Genomic DNA, 18,961 nt, shown 5'->3' on the forward strand with positions numbered 1-18,961 from the left:
CCGCCCGAGCCGCCATCACCGCCCAAGCATGCCGCCTCCGCCTCCTCAGCCCGCGACTCCGGCCAGAATGGAACCAGAACACTCCTCCACCATCCCGCCCACGCGACGCTGCCGCCCCATGCCAAGAGGTTGGGGACAAGAAACTTTGTGCGGGCAGCCACGCTGTCAACAAAGGCCGGTGCCAAGGTCGCAGCGGCCGCAATGACGACAGGTCACCCTCCCCTTGCTCCGGCCAACGGCAAGCGCGCGAGGAAGCTAGCGGAGACGATGAAGGCACTCACCGAATAGGTGTCAGTATCTACGTCGATGCCTCGTCCTTGTCTGGTGGGTCTTAGCTTGTCCAGCCACCCCTCTGCCTCTTCCGCCTCCTCGTCCAGCTCGTTCGACCATCGTAACCGCTGCTGAGATGAATGTGGCCTACTTCAAGTCATAGTTGGATGATTCACATGTGCTTGGCCTCGACGATCTAGACTACGATGGTTCAAGGTTAGCTCAGGGAGAAGAGACCGAGGAGGATGACGATCCTAATGAGGAGGAGAGGTCGGAGATCTCGTAGATATATTCAAGCAAATAACAAGAGATCAAGGACGCAAAACTATTCACAAGACAAAGATATTGCTTTGTGTCATGCTTGGATGAATGTGTCGCCTGATGCATTGGTTCGCAGAAATCAAACCAAGGAGAGGTTTTGGACTAGGATTGAAGACTACTATTCCAACACCATGACCGTCTCGTCTAACCGCACTCAAGGCTCTCTTGGACATCGTTGGGGCACCATCTAAGAGCAATGCAACCGATGGTCCGGTTGTATTGATCAAGTCAACAATGCACCACCCAGTGGGGTGCCAATCACCGAGTTTGGGCCTATCATCCAGGACCTATACAAGCAACACAACAAGAAGAATGGTGGCAAGGCCTTCACATTGCATCATTGCTACAAGGAACTAGTTGGCAATGAGAAGTGGGTCCGAGGAACTTCGACACCACACCAAAGAGGTCACGGATTAGCATATCCATTGAAGCCAATGACAAGGACGATGAATACCCTTTCAAGAGGCCAGATGGTAACAAAATTGCAAAAGAGAGTAAGAATCATGCAGGTGTTGGTGCCTACAAAGAGGAGCTTTGTGCTATGATTGAGACCAAGAAATCATTAGCGGCCGAATGCAAAGATGACAAGACGGCAAAGTGAAACAAGCTCACGTGCTTGCAGGACGAGAAGGGAGGTCAAAGTTCGTGGCCGAAGATAGGAAGGCGAAGGCGAAGGAGTGGAGGATTGCACTTGAGGAGGAATGGCTTGCAAAAGAGAAGAAGGCCCAAGAGAGGGCTACCATGTTCATGGACCCAAGCACGATGGATGCCACGGCAAGGAAGTATTGGGAGCTCACTTGTTTAGAGATCATAGCCCAATCGGAGGCCTGTCGTGGGGGTGATGGTGGTGGTGTCCACGGGGGTGATGGTAGTAGTGTCCATGGAGGTGATAGTGGTGGCCGAGCGGTAGTGACAGTGGTGTCATGGAGGTGGTGGTGGTGGCCATGGGCGTGGTGATGTTTTCTTTGGAGGTGATGAGCACAAAGTGCTTGAGTTGATGAGCACAAAACATGCCTTTGGTAGGGCACGATCCACGACATAAGACATGTTATGTTGTGGTGATTTCGGATCAAACTTGGTAAATGTGGTGCCTTTTGGATGAACTGTGTGCATATAATTTGAACTAGATAACCCATTGCGCCCTTGGCGCAAAGACCAACTATAGCCAAAAAGTTAAGCAAGCTATGGGCAGCATTTAATAAATGTTCGTTTTATAAATTATTCCCAAAGGGCATTAGCATGAATAACAATACATATGGAAACAAACACCAAGAAGCAACGGACAAGCTAACAAACAGGAACAACTACCCATGGATCATGGCAAGTGCTTGTTCGTACTGGCCGCACTTAGAAACGACCTCGGTGCTGGATAGGTCGGGCGTGAACATTAGTTTGGGTGGCGGTGGTAGAGAAGCGCGGAATAACAAAGACAATAAACACAAGCGTCTATCCACCGAGGCATGTCCCTTGTGCCGAGTCCGCTGCACATATGGCTCCGATGCAACAGAGAAATTGGTTAGATCTGACCCTTCTAAGCTGTCGGTCTTTATCGCGCATGGATCCGGACCCGGGTCCTTCGCCTCGCTTTGATGCAATGCCTCGCGGACCGGGGCTCAGCCGGCGCGCACGTGCACCCGAGTCGGCATGTTGCATGCCCGGCATTGACGCGTGGAGTTGTGTGGGGCTTGGCTATACAGCTTTATTTGCGTTCATCCAGCCCGGCACGCTGCATGCCCGGGCGCTGCTTATCGCTTTTACCTAGGCTTTCCCTGCCCTGCCCATGTCCTTGTTCTCGCGGACCTGGACGGTTGGTGCATGTGGGACACAATGCATATAACCCACCCTTCACACACTGGCCCTACCAAAGCAGTAAGCGGACACACATGAGCACTCATACCAGCCGCTACCGCCTGGTCAATTATGTTAGCCCCAGTCTTCGGATCGGGAAGCAGATGCACAAAGAGATTAGAAACTTCGCCAGAACCAAGAACCCTAGCCTCCAGAAGGGATCCGAAGGGGGAATCAATAGAAGGGCTCTGCTACACCATCATCTCCCTCAAGAGGACTACGACATCAACCATCTCCATACCATCATACCCCCTTCATCTCTTTGTAATAGAAAACCATAGTGGATTCATACTTGTATTACTTGGATCATTCATCTATGTTTACCATGATTTACCCTTTGATGCTTGATGTTCTCATGTCCGAGTACACCCCCTAATTTGCGAGGATAAGGAGGAACCATAGTATGTTTAGGTGTTGGATGCCGATAGGATTTGGCATCCTTTTTGCATGTTTATGTTAATAACCTTGTCACTGTTAAGTGAAATCGACCACTCAACATTTGTCTTCATGGATGAATAATTATATTGTCGGTGCGATTGTGGTTTGAAGAGGTACTATGGTAATAAAGATTATCTCCCTCCTGGCCTAACATTCTATAGGGGACTATCGGAGACCACCTTTAGCTGCGTCCACACGGGAGACCCTTAATCACCGTTCCCAATACCTGAAGGAGGAATAGTGATGAAATATGTTATATGTGGCTGCTGCATGTATGCACGTATCTGTACTAGCTCCGCCCACTCGTAGAAGCATACAAAGTGGATTAGAAACTCGAACCTAGAACTATGATTTATTATACGTTAAGTTAAATACATACTAGTGGGGAATCTGGACTCCCCGAGAACGCATTCGCCCTATTGATTCACAAAAGATTCATTACTCTCTATCTCTTTTATTTTAATCTTGCACTTCTATTTTTAGTCATCTTTCAACTGCAATATTTTCATCTCCGTATTTACTTTGCCTCGGACTGTCATTAACTTGGAGGCACATCAAGATAATTCTCTACAAGAAACCAAGACCATTGCATGTGCTCCATGTGGGAATGATACTCTTATTTTGAAAAAGGTACAAACTAAACCATGAGCACTTGCAGGCTATCAGATTGCCGACTGGGCTCTCAAGCTACTTGTCGGAGACCGTGCATCGCCGCCACGACCACCGGGCGCCGCCACCACTGACTAGCCGGCCTTGCCAACTCGCCCGAGCAAGCAGTGAGGGAGTCACCCTCCGATGGCAGTCTGTGCCTCCTTTTATAGGTGGGTGAGGGCAAAAAACCAACAGATTCGCCGGGGGCCATGGCGCGCAATGGAACAAATGAGAGGGTTGTCGCCGCTGCCGGAATGGGGAACGGCCGAGCCTTTCACTAGGGTTTTTGTATAGAGAAAGACGACGCCTTGACTGTCAAACAGGTTCACGTGGATTGATCTCGGCCATTTGCTCGGCGTACAGGTTCACCACCTTAACTGGTGGGCCATCTCCAACGTGGGCTACACGGCCCCTTCGTGGCCTATGTGGCCCCCAAAATTGGCACATGTACACCCATGCAGAATAATAGATTTCCTATTTTAGCCGGTTCAGAGTTTTTGCATAAAAGTCCACAAGCTTCGGAGATATTTCAGAGAGGCCTTTCCACCTACGAAATAATAATAATGGATCCCCTAAGGGACCCAGAAATTTTCATGGAAACCTCTAAAAGTCCAGAAAATTACATAAAGGTGATTAATTTCATCAGAAAATTATTAGGAAGCCTAAAAAGGATTAAAAATGCTAAAAATCCATGAAATTGCTAAAAATTATAGGAATCGGCTAGGGACTTCGAAAATATTTTTGGTATCAGAAAATTTAAAAAATCATAATTATGTTTGGGAGCTCCAAGAAACAAAAGGAAAATACCAAGAGAGTCATCCCCGTCATTTTTTTTCTTATTTGGGGATCTTTCCCCTTGGACCACTAACCCGAGTGGTTTCAGGGACCCCAAAGGGCACCATATTCCCGCGAAATATTCTTCATGGCAGTAATAAAATACAGGATGGCTCTATATTCTTGCATCTTATCCTTTGAAGATGGAAATTAATGGCAGAATAATCACAGATCCCGACAAGATATTTCCAGAGACATATATGACTATATAATCTGTAGAGGGACACAAATTTGTGGGATTTTCCAAATGGATATGGGTACACAAATTGCGGAAGGGGCCTGCATTGCTGCCTATACTTTTGAGGACAAATGTATCTCCACTAAAATTGCGAAAGGTCCCGGATGCCTGCTAGATATTTCTTGAGTTGAAATTGAGTTCAGAAGGGTTGCAAGGACATCCACGGATTGCCCAAAATGATGATCACGAGGATCAAGGGGACATACAAGAGCCAAGATGTTGCTCTTCTTTCCTGGATGAATACCTCGCTCTGGCCATCCCGGACAAGCATCATCAAAGCTCACCAATCATCCATCAAGGCTTAAAGACCATCGACAAAACCAGGACATCAAGAAGAGTGCTCCAAGGTCATGTTTATTGTCTCGAAGTCACCAAGAAGACCGATGACTCCCACTCAAGGGGACTCCTGTTAAAGTAATGGCTCTAATCCCATTTGCGGTCGCACCCCATATCCTACATGGAACACCATCTAGGCAGTCAACAAAAGTCAAAGACAGTCAACGCAAGTCAAGGAGGTCAACAGTAGTGCAAAAAAAACTCCCACGATTCCAAGCAAGCCTTCATGGTCAACATGTCAAAGGAAGAGGAGCTCATAAAAGAATATATCGAAGATGAAGCGGAAGGAGCAAAGAAACCTAAGCCAATCAAGGAAGCCTCCAAATAGTGTAGGGTTCTCCCCTAATGGGCCACAACCTACGTCTTAGCACAACTAGGGATACATGGGCCAAAGGACGGAAATTACCTACGTCCCTCCCACATCCTTGCTTCAAGGGTAGGCTTGGTCGTTTGTCAAGGACCCCTAGGCTATATGAGGCCTCCCACGTGCATGTAAATTACCCACTCCATTTAAATAAACTCAATAGGATGGTAATTCTCCCTTACTAGCTCTCTCAGGAGAGTTAGGAAGGTCGAGATTCGGAGCCCGATGGACCCTTAAAGCCCGAACTAGTCGGGAATCGTGGGACTCTGAAAGCGGCGAAGCTCCCAGTGTTTCGTGTGCCGGGCACCACTCTCGACGACTCTCCCATAGGACATAGGTTAGTGCTTTCACGAGGTGATTGAACCTATTTAATAAACATCATTGTGTCACCTTGTTGAATGTACGATGACCTACTCATCTCGAACCACGATTAAGAAAACCCCTACTCGAAAGTTGGTTCTTGAATGCCAACAATGTCATTGTGATCTTTTTTGCTAATAACACGAGAAAGGAAATCTTCGATGCTGAAACTCTACTCTGCACCAATACAAGAGCAGGTATGGCAATTACGCTATTTCCAAAAGCATGGATACAGGGATATCACGACTATATTCTTATGTATTTTATAGAGAACATGTCATGTAAACAATATTAGAGGACCAGAAAAAATGAGATTAATTCATGCCTTACTACACCTATTATAAACCACAAGTCGATAAATAAACGCAATAGCAAGCCAAACACTAGATAAATTTACTAGCAGTAGCAAATACTTGATGTACTATCAGTAGCAAGGAGTAAATCAGTGAATAAACTATAAATATACTAGCAAACCAACGAATAAATGTACGAGCAAAGTAGCAAATCTGTGAATAAATGTGTTAGACGTAGCAAATCTGTGACAACTGCAGTAGAAGAGTAGTAAATCAGTAAATTAATGTAATATCAAAGTAGAAAGCCTATGTTTTGGGCTACGAAGTATTTTCTTGTTTTTAGTAACAAAAAACTGGGATATTTGCTGGTACATGTATTGCGTAAGAATCTCATTATTATGTATGGTAGAACCCAGGGTCCTACCGGTCCTGCTCCTTAGGTTGTAGGGGAAGATCGGGGGCTGTTGGGGGCGAGGGCGCGGCTTCCGGCGCGCGGGCGCCGTCGCGAGGTTGAGGGAGGGAGGCGGCGGCTGAGAGAGAGAGGCGGCTAGGGTTTAGGGTCCGGCAATAGAATTCTTCTTATTGCTTAATCTCAAAAATAGTCTTACAGCTAGTATATATAACCACGATGCTGAAAATAAAATAACTTGTGGGCCAAGCCCCTAACTAAACTAGCCCGGTGGGCCTCCTACGGGCATAAGTCTGCCCGGTCATAACATCTCTCCCCGCCTGCGCAAACAGCTCGTCCTCGAGCTGAAAGTCTGGATAGTGTTGGCTGAACTCGTCACGTTGCTCCCAAGTGGCCTCCTCCGCCGGAAGTCCAGTCCATTGAATCAGCACGTACCACACGCCGTGATGGAGCTGGGCCTGCAACACCTTCTCCGGTCCCGGAAGGATGCGTCCGTCGAAGGTTGGAGGGAGCGCGGGAGGGGCCGCAGGTGGCTCCCCACGGTAAGGCTTCAGCAGCCCCACATGGAAGACATCGTGAATGCAGGCTCCGGCAGGAAGCTGAAGGCGGTAAGCCACCTTCCCGATGCGCTCCAAGACAACAAAGGGCCCCGCGTAACGAGGGCCCAGCTTGCGCTTCGCGCGCAGGTCCAGTGACTGCATAGAGCGGTGAAGAAGACGCAGCCACCCCCAATCATCCACCGCGTACTCCGCCTCGCGATGGTGGTCGTCGTAGTAGTGTTTGGCCAGTTGCTGGGCCTGAAGGAGGCATTGCCGAACTTCGGCCAACATGTCGTCACGGCGCCGCAGAAGCTCACCGGCCACCTCCGTCTGAGCCGTCGTTGGATCCACCAGAATGATGGGCGGTGGCGGTCGGCCATAGACCACCTCAAAAGGAGTGGCGCGCAGGGCGGAGTGGTAGGAGGTGTTGTAGCGGTACTCCGCCCATGATAGCCAGTCCACCCAAGCGCGAGGACGATCACCAGTGACACAACGCAAATACATGGCAATCACCTTGTTAACAACCTCGGACTGACCGTCCGTCTGAGGATGGAATGCGGTGCTCAGGCGGAGTTGCACGCCCGCCAACCGGAAGAGATCGCGCCAGACATGTCCGGTGAACACTGGGTCCCGATCGCTGACGATCGAAGAGGGAAACCCGTGGAGACGAACGATACCGTCGAAGAAGGCGCGGGCCACGGAGGCAGCAATGTAGGGATGACCAAGCGCAATGAAGTGAGCATACTTGGAGAAGCGGTCGACCACCGTGAGAATGACCGATTTGCCGCCCACCTTGGGAAGGCCCTCAATGAAGTCCATGGAGATATCCGCCCAGACCTGAGACGGCACCTCCAAGGGCTGGAGCAGACCAGCCGGCCGTAGCGTCTCCGTCTTGTTGCGCTGGCATGTCACACAAGACCGAACCCAGTCACGGACCAGGGCCCGATCCCCAGGGACGTAGAAGTCGGCGCGGAGACAATGGACAGTTTTCTGCACACCCTTATGGCCCGCCGAGTGGGCCAGCAGCAGCACCTGGTGACGGAGATCATCATGCGCCGGCACGAAGACCCGGCACCCATGGAGGAGCAGGCCGTCGGTGAAGCGCCAAGGCTCCTCCAGCTCGCCCGCCGCCAGTTGCTGCTGAAGAAGAAGGGCGTCGGCCGCGGTCGCCGTTGCCCGGCGAATGTCGGTGAAGAGGCCGAAGGTCGGCCCAGAGCGGATGCACATCACTGCCCCCGTGGAGTCGCCGATGGTGGGGTCGAGGTCGGCGTCGCGGCGAGACAAGGCGTCGGCCACGGTATTAAGACGACCCGGGCGATACTCGACGGAGAAGTCGAAGCCGAAGAGCTTGCTGATCCACTGATGCTGCGGCACGGTCGAGAGCCTCTGGTCCAGCAAGAACTTGAGACTGTAGTGGTCCGTGCAAATCCGAAAAGACCGTCCCCACAGATAGGGCTGCCAATGGCGCACCGCCTGCACCAAGCCAATGAGCTCCCGCTCGTACGCCGCGAGCTTAAGATGGCGCGAAGCGAAAGGCCTGGTGAAGAAGGCGAGAGGGCCATCGCCATGATGAAGCACGACGCCGAACCCCGCACCCGAGGCGTCACAGTCCACCACGAATGGGCGGTCAAAGTCCGGCATCTGAAGAACGGGGCCGTCGTGAGGGCCCCCTTGAGGGCCTCGAATGCCGCCGTCCCTCGTCGTCCCATGCGAAGGCGTTGCGGCGCAGCAAATGCGTGAGTGGCGATGCGATGAGGCCGAACTCCTGGTAGTATCCCGCGAGGCCGAGAAAACCGCGAAGAGCCCGCGGTGAGTGCAGCGTCGGCCAGGCTGCGACGGCCGCCACCTTGTCGGCATCCATAGCAACCCCGGCGGCCGAGATGACATGGCCGAGGTAGGCGACTAAAGGCGTCCCGAACGAGCACTTCGAGCACTTAAGATGAAGATGGTGCGCCTGAAGCTCGTTGAAGATGATGGCGATGTGCTGGAGGTGCTCCGCCCACGAGGCGCTGTAGATAAGAATGTCATCAAAGAAAACGAGCACAAACCGAAGTAAGTAGGGTCGGAGGACGTCGTTCATCAAAGCCTGGAAGGTCGCCGGGGTGTTGGAGAGGCCAAAGGGCATCACCAAGAACTCGAAGTGGCCGTGGTGAGTCTGAAACGCTGTCTTGGCGATGTCGTCCGGATGCATGCGCACCTGGTGGTACCCCGACCGGAGATCAAGCTTGGTGAAGAAGCGCGCCCCATGTAGCTCATCCAGGAGCTCATCAAACACCGGAATAGGAAACTTGTCCTTGAGTGTGAGAGCATTAAGGGCGCGGTAGTCGATGCAGAAACGCCACGTGCCATCCGATTTGCGGACAAGGAGAACTGGCGCGGTAAACGGCGATGTGGAGATCCGAATGATGCCCGCGCCGAGCATGAGTGCACATTGCCGCTCCAACTCGTCCTTCTGCAGCTGCGGATAGCGGTAAGGACGCACTGCCACCGGTGCGGAGCCCGGCAGGAGATGGATACGGTGATCATAAACCCGGACTGGCGGAAGGCCCTGCGGCTCGGTGAAGAGGTCGCCGTGCTGCTGCAGAAGGTGATCCAATAGTGGGTGCTCGGCCTCGGAGGTAGCCGCTGCCAGCTGAAGCTGCGGCGTGGCCGGTATGGCGCCCCCGACGCCGTCCCACCGGATGCGGCGGCCTAGCCGCCAGAAGGTCATCGTCAGAGCGTCGAAGTCCCAAAGTATCGTCAGAGGGTCCGCAGAAAGTCGACGCCAAGGATGAAGTCGAAACAGCCCAAGTCAATGCCCGCACATGTGATGGAGAAGTGTTCATCGCCGATGGTGATGGTTACGTCCCGTGCGAGGCCATGACACCGAAGGCGATCGCCGTTGGCCACCGTGACCCGAAGTTGCTCCCTGCCCGTCGGCTGAAGCGCTAAGCGACGCATGGTAGCCTCGGGCAGGAAGTTATGGGTGGAGCCTGTATCCACCAAGGCCACCAAGCGCTCGCCGTGGATCACTACCCGCAAGAGCATGGTCCGCTCGTCGCGGATGCCGGCGAGCCGTGGAGAGAGACCACGAGGGCCGTCGCCGGGGCGGCCGCGGGTGCGGCCTCAGCAGCCGCTGGGGGCGGCAGTGCGTCGGCCCCGTCGGCCAGGGCGTCCTCCTCGATGAAGTCAACCGTCTCCAAGTAGAAGAGGCGCGGGCAGACATGGCTCGGCGTATAGGGCTCATCACAGTTAAAGCAGAGGCCCTGGCGCCGCCGCTCCATCTACTCCTCCGGAGAGAGACGACGGAAGGGTCGCGTCGTGGCTGGGGTAGTAGTCGCCGGAGCGGCCGGAGGTGGCTGGCCCGGCGCAGGGGGCGGTCGGGTGGCCTGCCGACCTCCTCGAGCCGGGGCGGCCGGTTGCATGGCCTGGGTGCGAGCCTCGAAGGCGGGGCGTAATACATGGCCGTCTGGAGATCCTGAGGGCCGCGAAGCTCCACGTCCACGCGGATGTGATCCGGAAGGCCACCGACAAAGAGGTCGGCCCGCTGCTGCACCGTCACGCCCGACGCATGGCACGCCAGGGCCTGAAAACGGTCGGCAAAGTCCTGCATCGTGGAGGTGAATGGAAGGCGGCCGAGCTCCGCCAGGCGGCTCCCGCGAACCGGAGGCCCAAAGCGAAGGAGGCAGAGCTCGCGGAAGCGCTCCCAAGGGGGCATGGCGCCCTCGTCCTGCTCGAGAGCGTAATACCATGTCTGTGCTGCGCCGCGGAGGTGGTAAGAGGCGAGCCAGGTACACTCCAATGAGAGGGTGCGCTGCCCGCGAAAGAACTGGTCGCACTGGGTGAGCCAGTTGAGGGGGTCCTCCGTGCCGTCATATGTGGCGAAGTCGATCTTGGCGAACCGCGGCGGTGTCTGGGTCGGAGCGCCGTGTCGAGCTGGCTCGGAGGTGCGGAGCAGCGAGGCGGGTGGCGCCTGGTCGGAGTACTCCGAGTAGGGAACCGCGGAGCCGGATGGCCTGCCGAACTGCGGAAACGGGGTCGGCTGCTCCGGAGCCGTGGTGTAGACCGGTGATGGCGAAGACCCAGCCGCCCAAGCTGGGAGCGGCGACGGGGAGGGCGGGAACCGGACTTGATGTATCGGAAGGCCGGCCGGCGAGGACGCCCCCGAGCTGGGCAGAGGTGGCGCCGGTGGTTGCAGCGTCGGCTGTCGAGGGTGGGCGGGCGCGACGGTTGCCGCGGGGGAAGGCGGCTGCAGATGCCATAGGGGAGCCGCAGCTGGCGGCGGCTGCAGATGCCACAGCGAAGCCTCGGCTGGAGTGGGCCCGCTGGGGTGCCCCGCCTAGAATGGCAGCAGTGGTGGCCCGGTGCAGGCCGGCGTGCCCTGGGCCGGCCACGGCAGCGCGGGGTGGCCGTAGGCGGCGATCGGCGCAGCCGGCGGTGGTGCGTACGGCCCGGCCAGGTACTGGTGGTATTGGTTCAGATGGAGTCCTTGGACGGCCGTCACGAGATCCCGCAACGTATTGGTGACCTGTTCCGGCGTGAAGACGGCGGTCGTCGGCGGCGCGGAAGTGACGGGGATCAGCGGTGGTTGGGAACCCGCGGTGGTGACCAGGACCGGCAGCGTGGGGGCCCCGACGGTGGTCATCGGGGCGGTGGTCATCGAGGCAGTGGTGACGATGGGCAGCGGTGGCGAGGGCGTTGATGAACACATGATCGAACCCAAGTCTCTGGATACCAAATTGCTAGAACCCAGGGTCCTACCGGTCCTGCTCCTTAGGTTGTAGGGGAAGATCGGGGGCTGTTGGGGGCGAGGGCGCGGCTTCCGGCGCGCGGGCGCCGTCGCGAGGTTGAGGGAGGGAGGCGGCGGCTGAGAGAGAGAGAGGTGGCTAGGGTTTAGGGTCCGGCTCCTCTGGGAGCCGGGCAATAGAATTCTTCTTATTGCTTAATCTCAAAAATAGTCTTACAGCTAGTATATATAACCACGATGCTGAAAATAAGATAACTTGTGTGCCAAGCCCCTAACTAAACTTGCCCGGTGGGCCTCCTACGGGCATAAGTCTGCCCGGTCATAACAATGTACTTCCTCTGTGCCGTAATACAAGACGTTTTTGACACTGTCATGGACTATAAAAATGTCTTACAGTGCAAAAAGTTACAGAGGGGGTATGATTTAGTCTCCCTTATTCTACTTGCTACAAATTTTGCATGACATTTTATGCTGAAGAGAAAACATATAAACGAGCATAGTATTCAACACCGTTTTGGGCTTAAAGTCTGTCTGCAGGAAATGAGAGTGGTGTGCACTTCAGGCTATCAGGGTTTAGTTACTTTCTTTTTTCTAGGCAAGTATTCCCTCTGTTCATAAATATAAGACGTTTTGGCAGTTTTAAGACGTCTGCCAAAACATCTTATATTTAGAAACGGAGGTAGTACAACATTTGGTGGTTACAATATGACATGTATCACTCACTGGATTAGATCCAACTGACTGGAAGAGTCGCTCTCACAATCTTAACATACTCAAAACAGGATCAGTTCAAGATATCAATAATGAAGACGGACCCACACAAGGAAATACTCGCATTACATGTATGCCTACCTTATGTGGATATGGGCCATATGGAATTCCATGACAATGATTTCGCCATCGATACCCCTCATCAGATTGTCTTAAGTTCCCGAGAGGAAGCTATTGCAAACCAATTCAAAGACACCAGGGCAGTCAGAACTTGCATGAATGCACTCTTTATGCAATAAAATCAGCTACAGTCGCAAAGCAGAGCACATTAATGTTCTTTCTTGGTTGCTTCAATTCCATCAGAGCTACGTGAATCATACTTAGCAATTCCCTAGCTGCAAACCTCATATATATGTACTGTTGCTAATCACCTACATTTGTTCACAATTTGTAAGAACAACAGCAGCAATAACGCTTTTAAATTTTACCTGAGGGAAAGGTGACCAGCATAGTATAATTATTTTAATAATAAATAAACATAACAATCACTTGTTTGAGAATTACTACATCCGTTCTGAATTATAAGATGTTTTAGATATTTTAACATGGACTACATACGGACTGGAATGGGTGAACAAACACACTTAAATGCTTCTATGTACATCCGATTCAGAAAAAAATTAGAACATCTTATAATTCGAAACCGAGAGAGTATATCAGAAATTGCATTCAGCAACAGTAAAGTTGTTTCAATGGGATCAACAGTTCAACAACACCCAATAATGATGTTTTCTTTTCTTTTCCTTTTCGAGTTGCCCAATCATGATGTCTTGAACAGTTAGGCTCCACTTGGATTATCGTTTGGCCCTTGAATACCCCCGTAAACGATACACGCCTCTAGGCGTCATTTTTTTTTTCAGGCAGAAGTCACGCTGTGGCCGGTATAATACACGTGTAAACTAAATCCTCCTCCGGACTAAAATTACACCGATTCCAAGCGGGGCCTTAACCTATATCACAATACGATGAAGCCCAGTAACAAATAATGCAGGTCTGATAAGCCCATAGCGTCAAGATATTAGTCGGAACTCCGAACATAATCATAATAATATTGTATCAGTTTCGAACAATTTATAGTCCTACCTCCATTTTAAAAGGAATCTTTCCTACACTTATGATTTCTGATCCAAGCGATTCCCTCAAAATGTGCAACTACCTTTAAGAGGTCAGAGCTTTAAAGGCAGGTGTAATGAGAGAAATGGCAAATCTTTGACCAGAAAAGACCGAATTAACCCGTCAATCAGTACTACCATCTTGGATGAGCAGACCTCATTGATAACTCTCAATCACAAGTACAAAGAGCTAAAGAAAGTAAGGAACACTGTCCACGGACCAAAATATTATGGAACACAGAACTAGATATGTACTACAGCCAATATGGCAATAAATGTAAAGAATTTATAGTAGTACTTCACTACTGGTAAAAATCTGGCGATCCGATCTCTTAACAAGATACTCCCTCCGTTCCAAATTACTCGTTTTGAACTAAAACCACAACGAGTAATTTGGAACGGAGGGAGTACAAGCTGAGCATGTATAAGATATGTATTTACACCTAGATGAGTACTTGAAAAAGGGTAAACCAATCGCGTGAACCAAATGGATAAAAGTAGGGCCTAGAGAAAAGTAGTAGTAACCTTAGTTGGATAAACATGCTATTGGCTTCATGAAAAGGCCCAATAAACAAAGACGCAAAACAATACAGAACGGGTTGACTAAGCTTGAAGAAAACATTCTGTTATATACTTCTACTTCAAAATCGAATACAGAATATGTCAAGCTTTCTAAACAGCCTACGGCTAATACAGTGCTTCAGCATCGAATACTGGACATGTTAAGCTTTGCAAAACAACGTACCAGCATTTACGGGAAGGCCGAAACCATCCAGGACTGTGCCTCTTTTGTCCCTGAAACTCGTAATACAAACACGAGTTGCGGTTCACCTCTCCTCGAGGTTCCCGCGAGGGCGCGAGCCAAAGTAAAGTAGTGCAATGCCTGCCGGCGGGGAAGTTTGTTAACCTGTGAGGTCCCTGCGGTGCGACATTCCGTCGAACACGACGTCAGCATCAGTGCATCATGGCATGTCGAGGAGGGTCGCCCCCTGGGGGCTGGGGCTGTGCAACAGCTGCCATGTCCGGCGTGCGTAAGTGCGCAGGCGGAGGCGCTTGTGGCGGCTTGCTAAATTCTCCGGCGAGGGCACTGGGCGGACCGTTTCGATCGTGCGAGCACGCGGCCACCATTCTCTCGGCGATTCCTATCTCACGCTCGTTGCCTCGGATTTTTTTTGTTTTTTTTTTGTTTACTGGGGCTGCTCATTGCGCCAGATGGTCGTTTTTATTTTTGCAATTTTCCTTATGTTTGCTTCGGTTTTCTGTCTTTTTCCTTCAATGTTATATTCCGTTTTTATACTTTTACTCATTTTAAATCCAAATTTTTACATTTACTTTTTTCCTTTGACTTACCTGAAAGTTACATAGTTTTTTTCAACATATGAATATAATTTTCCTGCATACATGAATATTATAAAAAACATGATGGGTATTTTAAATATGTGAAGAATATTTTTTTTAAATATGCGATGGACATTTTTTGAATTTGCAGTGTTTTTTCAGTACGCCCTTGCCTTTTCTACTCATAATAATTGCTTAAAAGAAGTTAAATTAGTGGTCACGAAAAAGTAAATTATATTATTTTGAGAAAGTTCAAGTAAGGTCATGCACACCTAAACTGAGACCCGCCTACAAAAATTGATCTGTCGACAATTTTTTCTATAATGGCACAAAAAGATTGGATTGCTAAATTTTGGAGAGCCATTGACACTGGATTTGATAACACACTGTTTGAACTGGCCCAAATGAACATTTTCTACAATATTTTCCTCTTTCTTTTGACAACATATTTTTTTTAGCTTGTCAATCAAGATACCATTTTCCCAAAAAATTTAAAAAAGTAGGAGCGTAAGTGCGTTTCTCTGTGACCAATCCATATACGTAGTTGTGTGGCATTTGCTCAACTATATGACACACTAAGCGTTAGCTTAGAATCAAGAGTACCGTGGAGTTCACTCCTTTGGGTAGTTCAAAAGCTCTTAATTTTGATGCTAGGTATGAAAAATTGCCTCCGTACTACGAGTGTTGTCGACTTGTAGACTGCTATGTATCCAAAGAACCTGAGTGTAGATACCTATTGAAAAGGGCAAAGCTCAAATACGAGAGTTCTTATTTTTTGGGGTCTTTCTCGGGACAACAAGCTTATCATCCCCGGCTCCAACAGCAACACCTCCATGGATACGGAGAGAGCCGCCGTCAAGGTGGCCAAGGCTGTGAGTGGCCTGACGGTGTTTGATGAAGGCACTGTTGCTACCTCCATGGGGGCAGCTCAGGCTAGTCCCCCGCTCGGCCAGGAGGGTCGGGCTATCGGGGCTTCCTCGACGGCGCACTTCTATGCTGCATCCGGCTAGGAGGATTGGGTTGTGGCGCCATCTACGCCTGCTAGCCTTGGCCAGGAGGGCCAAGGGCTGGCGAGTAGGGTGGACACCCATATGGGTGTGATGCATGGCCAAGAGGGTTGTGCAACGCAACGGTTGGGCGCTCCTGGAAGCTCCGCTTCTACCAATGCCTCTCTGCTAGCTAGGAGGGCCAGGGCAAGGCGCTGTTGGGTATGCCCAACAACTTTTTTGCAGGCGTAACTGCTGCTGTCAAACAACACACACCAGTACCTGGGATATAGGAGGGGATGTTGTTCTTCCAGCCAGGAGTACCGGGGACTGCTCGCTTTGCTGCTTTTGCCACAGTGGGTGACTCAGCCTAGGCTAACAAGCTTTTTAAGTTCAGCGCTGGAAAAATGGTTATGTAGGGCCATGATGACCCACAAGTATAGGGGAACAATTGTAGCTCTTTTCGATAAGTAAGAGTGTCGAACCCAACGAGGAGCAGAAGGAAGTGACAAGTGGTTTTCAGCAATGTAATGTCTACAAGTGCGGAAATTGTAAGTAGTAGAGTAGTTTGATGACAAGATAATTTGTAATGAGCAAGTAACGATAGTAGTAACAAAAGTGCAGCAAGGTAGCCCAATCCTTTTGAGGCAAAGGACAGGCCAAACGGTTTCTTATGATAAGCAAAGCATTCTTGAGGGTACACGGGAATTTCATCTAGTCACTTTCATCATGTTGGTTTAATTCGTGTTTGGTACTTTGATAATTTGATATGTGGGTGGACCGGTGCTTAGGTGTTGTTCTTACTTGAACAAGCCTCCTACTTATGATTAACCCTCCCGCAAGCATCTGCAACTATGAGAAAAGTATTAAGAATACATTCTAACCATAGCATTAAACATTTGGATCCAATCGGCCCCTTACGGAATAGCGCATAAACTGGGGTTTAAGCTTCTGTCACTCTCGCAACCCATCATCTAATTGCTACTCCACAATGCATCCCCTTAGACCCAAATATGGTGAAGTGTCATGTAGTCGACGTTCACATGACACCACTAAGGGAATCACAACATACATACTATCAAAATATCGAACACATATCAAGTTCACATGATTACTTGCAACATGATTTCTCCCGTGACCTCAAGAACAAAAGTAACTACTCACAAATGATAAACATGCTCAAGATCAGAGGGGTATTAAATAGCATATTGGATCTGAACATATAGTCTTCCACCAAATAAACCATATAGTAATCAACTACAAGATGTAATCAACACTACTAGTCACCCACAAGCACCAAACTATAGTTCCAGTAACAAGATTGAACACAAGAGATGAACTAGGGTTTGAGATGAGATGGTGTTGTTGAAGATGTTGATGGAGATTGCCCTCCCCAAGATGGGAGGGTTGTTGGTGATGATGATGACGATGATTTCCCCCTCCGGGAGGGAATTTCCCCTGGCGGAATCGCTCCGCTGGAGGGCAAAAGTGCTCCTTCCCAAGTTCCGCCTCGAGACGGCGGCGCTCCGTCCCGAAAGTCCTCCTCTTATTTTTTCTAGGTGAAAACAACCTATATACCAGAAGATGGGCACCGGAGGTGGGCCTGGGTGAGCACAACCCACCAGGGCGCGCCTGGGCTCCCTGGCGCGCCCTGGTGGGTTGTGCCCACCTGGTGGGCCCCCTCTGGTAGTTATTTGATCCAATATTCTCAAATATTCCATAAGAATCTCCGTGAAGTTTCAGCTTGTTCGGAGTTGTGCAGAATAGGTAGCTTGACGTAGCCTTTCCAGGTCCAGATTTCCAGCTGCCGAAATTCTCCCTCTTTGTGTATACCTTGCATATTATGATAGGAAAGGCATTAGAATTACTCCAAAAAACATTATTATGGATAAAAAATTATAAATAACAGTAAGAAAATATGATGCAAAATGGACGTATCAACTCCCCCAAGTTTATACCTCGCTTGTCCTCAAGCGAAAACCGAAATCAAAAAACATGTCCACATGCTTTGAGAGAGAGGTGTCGATAAAAACAAAATACAGACATAGAAGCATCATGTTGGTTATTATAATAGTAACGAAATTAAACATAAGACATTTATCATAGAACTTCTATCATATACTTCTCATGAATAAGTAACAATTCATCACACAATTGAAGTATAAAGGAAAAACTCTATTAAAAATCAACAAACTATGTTCTCAGTCAACTTTACAACTACAATTCATCATCTTTTTGGGAAGGGTCACGTATCGGAGCCTTTAGGCAAGTCCACAAACTCAACCATCATATAGTCTTCTATGATTGCTAAGACTCACCTCGTACACATGAGCAAAACATTTCAACCGGACACATAGAAAGATAGGGGCTTATAGTTTCGTCTCCCAACGTATTCACCTCAAGGGTGGTGTCAACAATAATAACTCATGCTATCTATATTCAACTGGACATATGTGCCTAGATCTTTCCTCACCACATGATGCTTGCCAAAGGAAAAAAATAAAAAGGAATAGAAGGAAAACTTTGACTCTTTGCATAAAAGTAAATATATAAAAGTAAAAGATAGGCCCTTCGCAGAGGAAAACAGAGATTTCCATGCGCTTATTTGTTTGTATGCTCAACCACTTAGTGCAAAAGAACGTCACGTTGCATTGCCCCTTGTGATAGCAACCTTTATTATGCAGTCTGTCGCTTTTATTCTTCACCATCACAAGTTCGTGCAATGCTCAATTTTCTCTTACAGTAAATGATCTCACATTTTTAGAAGCAATTTTTATTGCCTTTTTGCACCGATGACAACTTACTTGAGGGATCTTTCTCAATCCCTAGGTAGGTATGGTGGACACTTGAAAATAAGATTTGGGTTTAAGGGTTTTCGGATGCACAAGTAGTATCTCTACTTAGTGCGGAATTTTTGTCTAGCAAAGATAGGGGGCAAGCACCACATGTTAAAGGATCTATGACAATATGACTTCTATGTGAATATAAACAAACATAAACCATTAAGTTTTCTTCCTTGTCCAACGTCAACAATTTTGGCATATACTATTTTGATGAGGGCTCACAATCACAAAATATTTCTAGGATAGTATATTTATATGTGAATCTTCTCTTCCCTTATTAATTC

The sequence above is a fragment of the Triticum dicoccoides genome, chromosome 5A (assembly GCF_002162155.2).
Source record: "Triticum dicoccoides isolate Atlit2015 ecotype Zavitan chromosome 5A, WEW_v2.0, whole genome shotgun sequence".
NCBI classification, from domain to species: domain Eukaryota; kingdom Viridiplantae; phylum Streptophyta; class Magnoliopsida; order Poales; family Poaceae; genus Triticum; species Triticum dicoccoides.